At 47.6% G+C, this 15,531-nt stretch overlaps 1 long non-coding RNA gene across 1 annotated transcript; it reads left to right on the forward strand.

Moving 5' to 3' along the window:
* The first annotated feature begins 1,038 nt into the window (after window positions 1-1,038).
* On the forward strand, window positions 1,039-3,805 carry LOC109492122. The gene is made up of 2 exons (XR_002145876.3): window positions 1,039-2,863; window positions 3,387-3,805. It is a non-coding gene; the product is annotated as an uncharacterized LOC109492122 (long non-coding RNA).
* The last annotated feature ends 11,726 nt before the right edge of the window (window positions 3,806-15,531 follow it).

The following is a 15,531-nucleotide window of genomic DNA, read 5'->3' on the forward strand; positions in this document are numbered from 1 at the left end:
TAACGTTTATTTATTTTTGAGACAGAGAGAGACAGAGCATGAACAGGGAGGGGCAGAGAGAGAGGGAGACACAGAATCTGAAGCAGGCTCCAGGCTCTGAGCCATCAGCCCAGAGCCCGACGCGGGGCTCGAACTCACGGACCATGAGATCACGACCTGAGCCGAAGTCGGCTGCTTAGCCGACTGACCCACCCAGGCGCCCCTCTCTGAGGCTATAAAAATAGGAATAATAATAGTATGTAAGCCATGGACTTGTGGTGGTTATGCAGTGAGACAATGGACCCAACACAGTGCCTGGCACCTAGTGAATGTTCAGTACACGGTCATTACCATAGCACTGAACCCTTACCTCTCCTTCCTTCTCCAGCTCCACTCAGCCACACCGCCCGGCTAGCACAAGTGCAACCCTCTTCTCTTGTGGGTCCTTATTCCCAGAATTCTTGTCCCTTGGTTCCTTCAAAGCCTGGCTGCTTTTCATCCGCAGATTGGGGGAAATGTCACTTCTACACAGCGCCGGTTCCTGACCCTTCCTCTCTACGCCCCTCCCCCACAGTCGCTGACAATGTAGGTGGTTCAGTCACCTCTTACTGTCCATGTGCTCCTCCGGGCAGGCAGGCACGCCGCTTTTCCACCCCTGCAGAGGCAGGCACCTCCGCCGCCCACGCAGGAATTGTGGCGTTATAACAGTTGTGGCAATGAATATTCAATTATTTGCTGGTTTAACGTTACCGATGTCTGATGCTCGTAAAAGAAGCAGGCCCCTATGAGGTTGATTTTTTCCATCAGAAAAATAAGGATGTTGGAATAAAAGACTGAAAGATATTCTTCCTCAAGTTTCCCATAAACTTGGGAATGAACTCCGTGGAACGAGGGAGAAAAGGCAAGGAGCTGTTTCAGAAACATGGCCCGTTGCTGCCCTCTAGTGGCCAAGATGAGTGTAACCGCATTATTTCCTCCTTCCCTCCCCCCGCCCCCCACCGGCCCTCCCCCCTCGGTTTTCTAGTTCCACCCAGAACTGGGAAAAGCAGCCCACTCTCAGAATGAAGTTTCAGAAAGGGGGAAAAAAGTATCTTTGAATGCTCTGCTAGGGCTCTCTTGGGCAAAGAGAAGGGGCCACCGTTTCTTCATTAGGGTACACGCAGTGCTCAGCCCCGGAGCCTGAGAGGAAGTGAGATATGGCAGGGAGGGCGGGGTCGCACTGGAGCCCCCATCTGCTCTTGGGTGAACCAGGGCGTGGTTGGCTCTCTTAGGCTTAATTATCTCTACCCCACACTTGCACGATTAAATAACGTAAAGTGCCTGGCATGTGGTAGGTCCTCAGTAGAAGTGCCCGCTTGGCCCCTGATTTATTTTGTGTGAATGAAATGCAATTACATACATAAAGGAAAATGTCACAGCCCAGAAAAAAGCCAGCCATAAACGGTGTCTAAATGCACAGGAAGCAGTGTTGTATCTTGGGGACCATCCTGGACTTGCCAAGAATTTTAGGATCTAGATTTATTAGCCTTGACACAGACTAGCTGGGCATCCCCACTCTCGACCTCAGCTTTGTTACCTGTGAAATGGAAAGTCGGATGCTAGAATCCTCTAGAAGGCATTCAGCTTCCAGTAACTGAAAACCCACTGATTAATGCCTCAACCCAGGGATTAAATCCGGCTTGCGACCTGCTTTGGTGCAGCCCATGACCTGAGAATATCTTTACAGTTTAAACAGTTTTAAAAAACCCAAAAAGGAAATATTTCAGGACATTTGAAAACTATATGAAATTCAAAGTCCAGTTTCATCAAGTTCTGTCGAAAGCCAGTCACACTCCCTCGTTTACATATTGCTTATATCTGCTTTCCCACTACAACGGCAAGGTTGAGCCGTTGACTTGAAAAGCTGAAAGTATTTACTGGCTGGCCATTTACAGAAAAAAAATTTCCCACTCCCGTCATAACCAGTAAAGATATTTAATGATCTCACATAAGAAGAAACTCAAAAGGACACGACTCTCGGTCTCCATCCCTGAAGTTCTCTTGGCCTTTTCCTCCTGGTCACTAGATGGCAGCTTCAGTTCAATGAGTTACAATCTACATCGAATACAGTAAAGAACATGGAGAAAAGACTTGCTATGGCTTTTTTTGGCCAGGAAAAAAAACAAAAAAAAAGCCCCCTATGGCAGCTTCCCTTATCCCATTGGCCAGAGCTAGGTCACATGACAAACCCTGGGTCCCTCACTGGGAGGGGCCAAACTGCGGTAGCCCAATGGGCTGCAAAGGACTCACTTTTCTCGAGAAGTGGGGACAAGGGCCATTTACACGAAGCCAGCGTCCTGGTCGCACAGAAGAAAGAGGGCAAAGGGCACGGTGTCAGCCCGAGTCACAAAGACGCCTTGCACCTCTGGGTAGACGCAGGATCCTTTTTAGAACTCAAATCTGAACGCTCTTTGTCGACTTGAAGCCACCCCGGGAACGCAGGGTGTGTCTGTGAGTGACTTCCTACATTTAGGATTGTTTGACCTTCCCTTCCTCCTTTAAGTTTTGCTTGGTTGGTTTGGGGCATTGCTATGAATGATGTTTCCCGATGAAAGTCCTTCCCTGAGGCCCCACCTGTGCCTCCAGGTAGGAGAAGGTCGAGGAGTAGGCTGGCGGCAGGAGAATTTCCCAGGGCACCGTCACCGTCCAGCCAGCTCACAGCTGAACCCAAACAGAGGGGGCGCTCCCCAGGACGGTTAGACTCAAGTCCTGCCCAGCCTCGGAGAGAAGGGGCGAACGCCTGAACTGTTTTGTAGAAATGCATCCTGCAATGCGGCTACTGTTGTACAGAGCCAGGGGGGAGAGGAAGCAGAGCTTCAAGTATCAAATGGGAACAATTTTGAAGGTGAGTCGAGAGGCACTTTCATAAGGACTTCAATCTGAAAGCAGAGCCTCCTTGTTGTTAGATAAGGAACTGCAGTTACAGACACAAAGGGAAACATCAAAGAAATGGAAGGGAAACTGAAAGAACTCGGGCAGCAAATAAAAAGTGGGCCAGAGGTCCCAAGAGAGGGGCCGGCAGGAGAAGGCAGATGGTGGCTTGGAGAGAAAATTCAGGAGAGATGGGATATGACAGTGGTCCCGAGAGGGAGCAATGTCCTTGAGCTCTGACCTCTTCTTGATTTGGGGGTGGGTTTTCTGAGGGAGGATGCTTTTGAACATGCTGCACCTGGGGGCTTTTATGTGCTAAGGGAAAACAGTGAAACAATTCAAGTTCTTCTAAACCAGGAAGAGTGGGGCTCCCTCCTGACCATCAAGACTCAAGGAGAATCAAAAGACTCACTCAGAAGACTCAGTTTCTTCATCTGGAAAATGGAAGTGTTATCACGCGCACAGCTGACTCAGCACCTATCCCGATTCCTTTCCAGGCTTCCTGCCTGCACTGTGGCATCTGGAAAGCTGGAAACCCAGTTCCCTGGACTCCTCTGCATCGGGGACCCACGAATCCATTGTGTTCACTCGGGACTCAGAGGTGGAAATGAGTTGTGGAAGAAGGTGGCCGCAGGCTGGGAGAGTGGCCTTTTTGAAAAGCACAATGTATCTGGTCTTGGGTCTTCCGGGGAAATACAGGATTTTTGCACATTCAGTCTCAAACCCCATGGGTGGCAATTTGCAGCTGTGAGCAACAGAGGGCTCTCTGCAAACACAGTGGGCTGGAGCATTTGGGGGCTCTGTTGACCCGAGGGTTGTCCAGTACTGTCCTGGGTCTGAGTAGCATTCAAGCTTGGTTCTTTGGTCATGTCCAAAAGTCCGTAAGGAACCCAGTAAATAAACTTGAATAGATGCCTTTCGGTGTGAGTTTGCTAATGTGGATTCTGTTGCCTGCAACGAAGGACCTGGACCTAAATCCCAAGCAAAATGTTAGATCGGTGCCGGGCCCCTGGCAAATTCTCACCACACGTTAGCGAACATTCTGTATTACTTGAATGTCATGTGAAGAGAATGACCCATCTGCTCTGGCTCAGCAGCGCATGTTGTGAGAGGCCAACGACTTCTCTCCAACGGAACTGAACTCTCCAAACCCCTCTGTCCTGGGGGTGAAACTGAATCTTGCCAGTCTGAGATGAACCGTCAAGGTCACGTTTTCTCAAGCTCAGTCAGCTAAGGCTTCTTCTCCTCTCCCCTCTGACATGCTCTCCCAGCATCCATGGCCGGGGGGCACCCATTTCTCCTCCTCCTCCGGTTCCATCCGATGGGGCGTGCAAGGCTGGAATAAGGTGCCTGGTCTGTGTGCTAACCCCTGCCACGTAATTCTGCACTCACTGCTGTGACACCTGCCCCACTCTGCTTCCTTAGGTCCCCAGACATCACTCTGTATTCCCCTCCTCCTATTGCCAGGCCTCTCCGGGTTCCCCAACCAGCCTGATTTGTGTCCCCACCCCCACTGGGATCCCAGAAAGCTCTTTCTTGCCACTCCAGAGCAGGCGTTCGGGAAGGGAAGCATCTTTGCCATTGAGGCACTTTGCCGGGCGCAGAGACCCCAGGAAGGGGTTGCACGTTCTCTATGCTCTAGGGTCTCCAGCCCTCCGCCACCAGGCCTCGCTGCGGGTCCTCTGGTGTCATCCACAACTCTCCCTCCCACCTCCTCAGCTTGAACTTTTATCTTCTTTTGAGCAAGAGCACAGCTCTTTGACCATGGAACATTCTTTCCCACCTACAGTGTATCATATAAAACCTCTGTTCTGAGTTCTCCAGACTCTTAACTTGATGGATCTTTGAGAACAATGTTTTCTTTCCGTGAAAAAGGCCTGTTTTTTTTTTTTTCCTAAACGTATTCAAGAGTTTCTTCACCAAATATTTGCGGAACACTCACTGGGGTCAGGACTTTGGGGGGTGGGGCGGGGTGGGGATGGGAAGGCAGAGTGGACAGACAGACAGCTTGCGTTCTAGCTGAGGGAGATGAGCAGCAGACACATGCATAGGTCAATTGCGTGTTTATTTCCAGCAGTGACCATGCTCTGCAGAAAGCAAAAAGCGGTGATGAGACAGGGTGGCTGGGCAGTGGGGACAGAGTGGTACCACGCAGGCACTTGCACTGGGACCTGAAAGCCAAGAGGAATCCCTCCAGGAGAGAGGGTCGAGTCGAGGCCCCTGAATGGAGGGACAGCATGTGCAAAAGCCCTGAGGCCAAGGGATGAACTTGGCCGTGGTTAAGGATAAGAAAGAAGGCCAGTGGGTCTCTGGAATGGTGGGAAGACTGAACGGGCCACTGGGCCAGATCCTTGGGCCTTGTGGAAGCTGTGCGGTTTTCCCTTAAACCTTGGAGGGTCTAAGTAGAAAAGTGATTTGCATGTTAAGAAGACCGTTCTAATTGCTATAGGAAAATAGTCAGTTGCAAGAGGCTGAGGGAGGTCGGGGGAGCAGGGAGAAAGTGGCTGCAAGAACCCGAGTCCTGGCTGGGACTCAGATGAAGATTGGCAAGATGTGGACGGATTCTGGAGGAATTCCAGAGGGAGGCTGTGGGGCTGATTGTATGGGGCTGGGATGCAGAGGCAGGGGGACCGAGGATGAGGCCCGCATACGAGACCTAAACCCTGGAGAGCCCCTGGGATGACTGGAAGTTTTACAGAAAAGGCAACACTTAGGAACTAACCCAATGTACTTCTTACAGAAGAGCTGTGTGTGTGTGTGTGTGTGTGTGTGTGTGTGTGTGTGTTGGCTGTACAAGGCAGACCTCCTCTGTCTCACTAGCTCGCCCTATTGCCCAGCGGGTTGAGCAGGGAGCAGAGGGTAGCACTCAACACCAGCCTGATTCCCCGGGCTTGGCCACTGCAGCCACTTCCTGCCCTCACCACGCGCTCACCACGCATCAATTCAAAGCTGCACCAATCTTAAAACAGCATAATTCTCAGAACAACCCAATGAGATAAACACTATTAAGAATCCTCATTTTAGGAGCGCTGGGTGGCTCCTAAAAGTCAGTCGGTTGAGCGTCTGACTTCAGCTCAGGTCACGATCTCACAGTTCGCGGGTTCGAGCCCCGGGTCGGGCTCTGTGCTGACAGCTCAGAGCCTGGAGCCTGCTTCCCATTCTGTGTCTCCCTCTCTCTCTGCTCCTGGACCCCCCCCCGCCTCAAAAATAAATAAACATTAAAAAAAAAAGAATCCTCATTTTATACAGGGGGAAACCGAGGTTCAAAAAGCTGAGGTGGGGGAGGGGGCGCCCGGGTGGGTCAGTTGGTTAAGCATCGACCCTCAATTTCAACTCAGGTCATGATCTCAGGGTTGCGAGAACAAGGGCCACGTCGGGCTCTGTGCTGGGCGTCAGGCCTGCTTAAGATTCTCTCTCCCACTCCCTCTGCCCCTCGGCCCCACTCACGCACATGCTCGCACTCCCTGTCTCTCATAAATAAATAAATAAATAAAGCCCAAGATCACACAGCTGATGGGTGGCAAAGCCAGGACTCGAACTCAGGCCATCTGATGTCAGAGTCTAGGCTTATTACCCACCTGTTCTACCTACGGTAAGAGAAAGCACGGGCAGAGAGTCACCTAGCTTGTGTTCTTTTCAGTGCCTCGAAACATAAGGGCCCTTAGCAAAGTGCTGGCGCGTAGTAAGTGCTCAATAAATTATGATAAATTATTTTTATGAGCAGCCAGGAACCAGCTAGGCTATGGCCTGCCTGAGCCCCCAGCAAAGGCTCTGCGGGAGGCAGAAGATGCATGTTCGGGAAGAAAATTGATTTTCGTCAGATGCCAAGCAGTCGGAAATAACTGGCAGCAGAGGAAAGACCAGACAGAATGTGTAAGTCTCTCTGTTTCTCTTTACTTGTCACACTATTATAGTTAAAGAGAGAAAACTTAGCAGGAAAAAGAGCATACATCTGCCTACATTTTTCTAGATTTACATTTTTTTCACTTATTGGAAAAGGAAAAAAAAAAAAAGACCAAATGTTAAAGACACGAAAAAAAATCAAAGGCAAGAAATATAGAGGAGGGGGGCGGGAATCAGGCTGGCTGTTGGGAGGAGAAACTGGGATGAAAGAAATCTTCAGAGTGTCATCCTCAAAAGTTTAGGGGGCGGGAATTCAACACAAAGTGAGCCCGTGGGGTGGGCGGGGAGGCGGACAGCGTGGGAACCCCCTGGAGAAGACAGGCTGCCAAGCAAGTATTCCTGCCTGCAGGGGTGATGTCCCTGCAGTAACACAGATTCACCTTCAGGGGGCGATCGACTCCCCACACGGGGAAACCCGGGCTGCTGGGCGGTGTGGGAGATGGGGTGATGCTAGGCTGGCCTCACAGGGAGGAGGCAGAACAGATACGCAACCCCAAAGGCAGGAGAGTTCAGGCTGCCCCAGCAGCGCTCTCTCGGGTGAGGGGGACCTTGAGCGAGGCCGGCTGGAGTCAAAACCAGGCCGTGAAAGAGTGACGCACCAAAAGCCAAGTGGCCACTTGGGCCAGAATTTGGCACACTTCAACCCAGCGACCCCAGAAGGGACTATTTGATCGTGATCGTTGCCCATGAAAATTGCTTTTCGGGGAAAATGGCAGGCCCAGTAAGGAGGGAATGGCGATGATGCCCTAAATCAGAGGTCGGTAAACTTCTCTGGAAAGGGACCATTGGTAAATATTTTCGGCTTTGCAGGTTCTTGGGCTCTGTCGCAACTGTGTTGATACAGTGTGAAACTAGCCACAGACAATGGGTGAGCCAATGGGCATGCCTGTGTTCCACTAAAATTTTATTTATGGACATTCAAATGTGAATTTCATTGTTAAAAGAATGGAAAGAAAAGCCACAGACTGGGAGATTGCAAAATACGTCCGATGAAGGAACTGGTACCCAAAAAATATATAAAGAACTCTCAAAACTCAACGGTAAGAAAAACAGACAGCCCTGTTAAAAAATGAGGATAAGATCCGTGCAAACACCTCACCAAAGAAGATGTACAGAGAGCGGGCAAGCATACAGAAAAATAGTCAACATCCTAAGCCGTTGGGGAATTGCAAATTAAAACAACAAGAAGATACCACTGCACACCTGTTAGAATGGCTAACATCCAAACCGCTGACAACACCGAATGCTGGTGAGGACAGGGAGCCACAGGGATTCCCATTCTTGGCTCGTGGGGTTGCAAAATGGTACAGCCACTTTGGAAGACGTTTTGGCGGTCTCCAACAAAACTAATCATACTTTTATCATCCACTCCAGCAGTTGTGTTCCTTGGTGTTTGCCCCATGAGTTGAAAATTTATGTCCACATAAAACCTGCGCGCGGATGTTGATAGCAGCCTTCTTCATAATCGCCAAAATTTGGAAACAACCACGATGTCCTTCAGTAGGTGAACAGATAAATCAGCCGTGGGACATCCAGACAATAGAATCTCATTCCGCTCTAAAGAGAAACGGGCTCACAAGCCATGAAAAGAGTGGAGGAAAGTTACATGTCTGTTACTAAGTGAAAGAAGGCGTTCTGAAAGGGTTACATGCTACACAATTCCAGCTACATGACGTTCTAGGAAAGGCAAGACTATGGAGACAGTAAAAAGGTCTGCGGATGCCAGGGATTTGGGGGGAAGGAGAGAGGGATGAATAAGTGAAGGCTATGTCCACATGCAAAGGATTTGTAAGGCAGTGAAACTACTCTGTGTGATACTGTAACGGTGGATACATGCCGTTAATTTGCCCACCCCCCTGGAACCTACACCATCGAGTGAACCCTCGTGATTAACTTTAGTTAATGATAATGTGTCTATATTGGCTCATCTGTTGTAACAAATGTACCCCACTAGCGCAAGGTGATAGTCATGGGAGAACCTGGAGTGGTGGTAATTCTGTGCTTCCTGGGCAGTTTTTCTTCAAACTTAACGCGGATCCGAAGAACACAGGCTATTTAGAAACAAAGAAAAGTTGGGTGTCATGTCATTTTCACGTGTCGAAAAACATTCTTCTTCTTTGGATTGCGTCCCAACCACTTGGAAATGTTAAGACTCGCTTATAGCTTGTGGACCACATGAAGATAGGGGCAGGGGATTTGGCCCACGGAAGGTATTTTGCCAACCTCTGCCCTCCGTGGTCATATTGGTGCAGATAAAACGCCTCTGAGAACTCGGGGAGAGTTGGAGGGCAGCGGACGGAGCTGCCCCTTGACAGCCCATTTTATGCATGTTCTCCCTCCACCGTCACAGCCAACCCACAGGCTGGGAGTCGGTCCCCCACGTGAGGGGGTTGCGGACTCAGTGTGACCCTGGAGGCCAGAGGTAGAACAGGTGTGAGCAGGGATTCCGGAACGAGCGTGCCTGGGTTTCACCTCCAGCTCTGCCATTGGCTGGCTCTGTGACCTCCCGCTGATGAGTGGATGTCCCCATCTGGAGAACGGAGAGGACAGTGGTGAATGTCTCACACGGCGCATGTGTGAAGATCACACGTGGACTGTATAAGATCTCCAGCCCCGGGCACGGTTCCTGGCACATGGCCGCTGCCCAGATGGTTTTGGAAGGGAAGGAGAAAGGAAGAGGAGAAGAGACCGTGTAAGTCAGCTGTTTCTACAATGCGGCGTAACAAAACTCCGTGGCTTAAAGTCATAATCCTTTATTCTCATGCTCAAGGTCAGTGGGTCAGTTGCAGCCTAGCTGGGTTGGGCTGAACCCCGGGCTCCAGGCACCACCTTGTCCAGGCTGCAGGTTGGATTCCGATCCGCTTGATATATCCTTCATGTTCCTTGGGCCAGTGGCTACTTGATGCGGGCAGTCTACTCTATGTGTCTCCCCCGCCGGAGCCCAAGTTGAAGAGTGGCGTCTACTTGGGGCACGACTTCTCATAGCATAAGAAGACGGGCCCAATGCCCGAGCACAGTTCAAGGGTGTGATCGTGTCATGTCCACGAATTACCGTCATGTCCTGTCCGTTGACCGCAGCGAGTCGTGAGGCCAGGCCCATATTCATTGTCCCCGGTAGGTACTACAGAGCCAGGATCTCGTATCCCAGAGCCGATCTTGTCTCTGTCCCCTGTGGGCTCAGCATTCCTAAGGTTCAGGGACTGTCTTTTATCTTGGACCCTGCCTAGCAGACCGGGTCCGGGAGGCCAGAGTCACCCACCAAGGTGCTAGACCTCTTGTTGTGGAAGGGAAAACAGACTCAGATTTGGCCAAGCCAGCGTCCAGCTGACTGTTCTGCACCGAGGACGAAGGAGGACACGGCTCTCTGAAGCCAGGACAGAAAGCCACGGGCGGGGCAGAAAGGGTCAGAGGAGGGAGGACAAGAGGGTCACAGCAAAGCACAGACAGGGCACCTGGAGTGGCTCCTTGCACACTGAATGTCCACCACAATGTGTCCCTCTGGGCAGCCTGCTGTCCTGCACGGCTCACGGACAGACTTTCTAATTTATTGTTCATCTAAAATAACTTACGTAGAATGTTCAGATTTCGAAAGCAACACCTAGTCTCTGGAGGAAAGTTAGAAAGTGCGAGTAAGCAAAGCAGAGAGAAGAGAAGAAAAATTCACTTGTGATCCTACCGCTCAAGGACTCTTTATACTTGCTCAATTTCCCTCTGTCCTTTTCCCGAAGAGTGGGACTCCATCACGTTCCCGTTTACAAAAATGGAATCGTCCACTACATCCCGACTATAGCCTTTTCTTTCCTTCTGTGGCAACATATAGTTGATTCCTTCCCTGTCACTAATCTACAATCTCCTTCTTTTTTTTTTTTAAGTTTATTTATTTATTTTGAGAGAGAGTGTGTGTGTAAGCAGGGGAGGGACAGAGAGAGAGGGAGAGAGAGAGAATCCCAAGGCTAGTGCACAGCCTAGTGCAGAGCCTGACGTGGGGCCTGAACCCACGAACCGCCAGATCACGACCTGAGCTGAAACCAAGAGTTGGACGCTTAACCAACTGAGCCACCCAGGCATGCCTACAATCTCACTCTAAATGGCTGTATAATATTCCATTGCGTGACCATACAGGAGCCTTAATTTAGCAATCCTTTACTATTGAACCTTTAGGCTGTTTCCCAACTTTCATTATTCTAAACAACTCTGATTTTTGACTAAATATTTACCCACGTCTTCGGTCACTTACCTACATTATAGTTTTAAAGATAGGGTTACCTAATTAAAGGATGTGCCCCTTTTTAAGGCTTTGATGTACATTGCTTAACTAACCCCAAGAAAAGTAGTAGTAAATTATGCCTCAGGGATAGATATTTAAGGGTACCGCGGTTATCTTTATACACAGAGTCTAGAACAAAGCTTTGCACATAGCAGGAGCTTAATTAATATGCATGGATTGTCATTTGAGCCCAATAAATCCAGACCCTCCCAAGCACACGATCAGCACTTCTGCTGCTACCTTGTGAGCTCTCAGACACAAAGCAAACGTTTACTCGTAAAAAAAAATGAGAGAAAGGTCAGAGATCACGAGGAGGAAGGGGGACCACGCGTCAGGGGAGTCGCTAGTTAATAACATCCTCAGTCTTTGCAGAGCACTTTCACGGAAACAGAAGTGTTAATGGTCCAGTTGCGAACCTATTTATTCCAATATAAATCAGAGTCTAAATTATTTAAAACGGCCCAATGTCACTATGCCGGGCAAAACTCATGGACCTAGAAGTACCAGGGCTCAGAGGGTAAAGACCATGCGGTAAGGAATTGTTGCAATATCCAACCTCAGAAGAAACCTGATGGAATTAGCACTCAGGAATACATACTCCCTCTTCGAGATCCAGCGTAACCAGCCTGTGGAAAGCATTTCACAGAAGTGTGGGTGCAAAGATATGATCTCAGCTCACCCTCTAAGCTTTGATTTCTTCTTCTTTTTTTTTCCCCCTTATTTATTTATTTATTTATTTATTTATTTATTTATTTATTTATTTTTTTACAAATCCTGAGACTAGAGGGTTTGGTTCATTTTGACAGAAAAAGATAATCATTGAAAAACAGAAGGAGGTTTGGTTCAGCCTTATAATGGTGTCTGTGTTAAGCCTCACAAATGAGAGTCATATTAAACTGGATTTATACAGCCCTGACATCAAAGAAAGGAGAATGAAAGAGAAAAATGTATTAAAGCATGCAAAAATAATCTTTCTATACAGCATGACATTATGAACATAACTCCAAAAAATACCTTAAAATTAATCTGTGGATTAAAGCAATCTGAAATGCACGGGAAGAATACACGGACGAAGGGGGTGGGGAACAAACAAAATGAAACGTACTGACATTCTAAAGTCTCTTTTCATTTGACAAGTATTTTCAAAGAACACAAGGCTTTGTCAGTTATTAACAATTCATTTTTTACAAGCTACGTTCAATTTTGATCGTACACAATAATATGAAGAATCCTCTTTAGGATTACCTGCACAAAATTGCACAGAAAAAAACCCTAAGATCCTATGACAGTTTCAAAGCCGAATTACAAATGTGTGCACCCAAGAGCAGATAAAAATGAGGGAGAAGGGAATGATTAAGTTTTCAATTTCCCCACAAGGACTTGATGTTAATTTCAACTCACTTATGTGCTGCTTTGTAGAGGATTATTAAAGACAACAAATAACCTGATGGTTTGATGATACGAAGGCTGTGGGAAATTATTTCCCCGGAAGATTGTCGCTTAGAAGCGGGGTCAGTTCCCAGTCACTCAGAGCCTCAGTTTCTCATCTGAAAACTGACAAATGACCATGACACCCTCCCCCGTGGGATTAATGTGAGGATTTCAGTACATGATGAAATTTGAGTGCTGAGCACGCGGTAGGGATTCCCCTCCCCCGCCCAAAAAAAGAGTGATTTTTATTGACACAAGCATGGGAAAACGTTACTCATGAAGTGCCTGTAATAAAGTTCATCAACAAGCCTAATATAATATACTTTTCTAGACTTTGTCTTTCCTTTTAATCTTTTCATGTCTACAATGCAACCAGTAATAAATTCTGTTCGATGTGTTCTAAGATGGGAGGCATCAACAAATAATAATTTTTATTGAGCATTTACTATGTGCAAGGTACACTATATTATCTTAAGCAGTCTCCACAACAATCCTACGGAGGAAGCACTATTATTATGAGTTTGACAGTGAAAAAAAAAAAATGGAAACCTAGAGAAGTTAAGCAATTTTCCAAATTACCGGAAGTGGCGAAAGGGTTAAGATTATGGGATCTGGAGCCAGGTTGCCTCAACTTCCCCATTGAGGGAAATTAAGATAGGTGGTGGGCTGTAGCCTATATGTGTATATATGGGGTGTGTGTGTGTGTGTGTGTGTGTGTGTGTGTGTGTGTGACAGACAGAGATTGATTTTATTTTAAAGACGTGGCTCATGTGATTGTGGGGGGCTGGAAAATGCAAAATTTGCGGGACTGGCTGGCAAGCTGAAAATGCTAGAAGTAGTCAGTGCTTCAGTGTTGAGTCCAAAAGCAATCTGGAGACAGAATTCCTTCCTCTCTGGAGGACCTCAGTCTTTTCTCCTAAGGCCTTCGTTTGATCAGGTAAGACGACCCACCTTTTGGAGGGTGATCAGCTTACTCGGTCTATTCAATGGTTATCATATCTAAAAAAAAAAAAAAAAAGGCCTTCACAGCAACATTTAGACTGGTGTTTAACCAAGCACCTGGGCACCACAGCCAAGCCAACTTCATCTTTAAATTAAAAACCACAGTGAGAATATTACCTTCTTCATAAGGCTTTGGGAGGACTGAATGAGATGGTGCAGGCATCGAACTTGGACATGTCCTCGTGGACAGAGCCTGGCGTGGAAGCAGAGTCCATGGATGTTCACTAGGGTCCTTAAGCGCCAGAGTCATATTGGAACCGCGGTCACCTGCCTCAGAGCTCAGTGTCAACGTCTCCACCTGTGTTTTGTCCAATATGATAGCTACCAGACAGATGTGGCTACTAAGCGCTTGTAATGCAGCGAGTGTGACTAAAATTCAAATTTAAAAACCAAGGCAGGGAAAATGTTTAAATATTGGAACGATCCAGATTCCAGGATACAGCGAGTGAAGCACAACATGCCACCGAAGTTAACTTCACCGGTTACTTTTTTTCTTTAATGTGGCTTCTAGAAAAATGTAAATGACACGAGTGGCTTGCATTATATTTTTAATGGACATGTGCCTTCCTAGCCCCTACCCGGGACAGGCGGAGCAGAACTAACACCACGCCGATGCATCTTAATTTCAGTGAGGCTGTCCAAATTCTTTCTTAAAAAATCTTAACGGTAGCACTAACCACGAAGGAAAAAAAAAAACAAAAAACTGGACTTTATTTCAGTTAAGACCTTTTGCTCATTAAGAGACACAGTTAACAGAGTAAAAACGCGAAGCACAGGTTTGGAAAAGAGATTTGCAACTCATACACCTGACAAAAGAAGGTTATCATATTGTTATATATAACGGTTTATATGTATATAAATTTATAACGAATTCCTGCAAGTCAATAAGGAAAAGGCATGCAACCCAAGAGAAAAACGTGTGGAAGCTTGAACAGGCATTTTAAAAAGAGGATGTCCAGATGACCAATTAACACATGGAATGCAAATGCGAACATAATGGCTAAAATAAAAGTGACAGGAAACACCAAATGGCAAGAAAGACGCGGCACTGAAACCCTCACATGCCGCTGCTGGGATATAAATTAGTACAACCGTGTTGGAGGATTTTTTTTTTTCTTATCTCTGTTTTCTAATTTTCCCACTGAGAGCAAGCATGCGTCCCTCTCTGCCACCCAAAAAAAAAAAAAAAAAAAGGCAGTAAAATTGATCTTTAACTTAAAAAGTCAGCATTTCAAAATATATAAAATAATGAGGCAGAGAGAAGAGGGCCCTGGGCCCTGCCACGCTGGAAGGAATTGTCAGCAGTTAATTGAGCCGCAGGGAGACTTTTGAGAGCGGGATTGCAAACACGGTGAGCTTCACAAATGACAAAACGCAGTGCCTGATCTGTTTAAAGCAGACCCCGTGGGCTCCCTGCAAACTGCAGGGCGTTCTTTGAGGCCAGGAACTGGAGGGGCCCTGCCAGGGGCTTTGGTGAAAGTAGGGGTTTCCTGGGGGGCTACTTTTGCATGAAGTCATCGAGTGATTCTCTTTGGAGAAAAACGTGTCTGTAACAAATGCCCCACAAATTGAGATCACTGAAAGCTGACATTTGCAAAGCTTTGCTCAGGCCTTTGATATCATGCTGTACCTTAAATCTAAGAGTTAAGAGTATTCTTGCCGGGCATCTGTGTTTGAAGTTCCTTGGCATGTTAAGCAGGGCATGAGGCCCCTCTGTAGCTCTTGATCGGGGGAAAAGGAGAAATGATTGTCGTTAACATAAAACTCGGGGCACCGGGCTCAGCTCTCTGTCTGCCTTCAAAGCCTGCCGCTTCCAAGCTCCTCCAGTCTGTGGTTCTGCTCTCTGGTGATGTGCGAGCCTAGGGAGTTTTATCCTGGGTTCCACAGACCCCTACCATGTTTGTGGAGGGAGTTCAGGGGGTTCTTTGAACTCAGATGGGGGAAAAAAACCCCAAAAAACATATTTATGGTCACTGACCTCCAACCAAAATGTTAGCACTTCAGTTTGAAAAGCAGCAACAAATTACGGTGATATTACC

This window comes from Felis catus, chromosome D1 (genome assembly GCF_018350175.1).
Source record: "Felis catus isolate Fca126 chromosome D1, F.catus_Fca126_mat1.0, whole genome shotgun sequence".
Lineage (NCBI taxonomy): Eukaryota > Metazoa > Chordata > Mammalia > Carnivora > Felidae > Felis > Felis catus.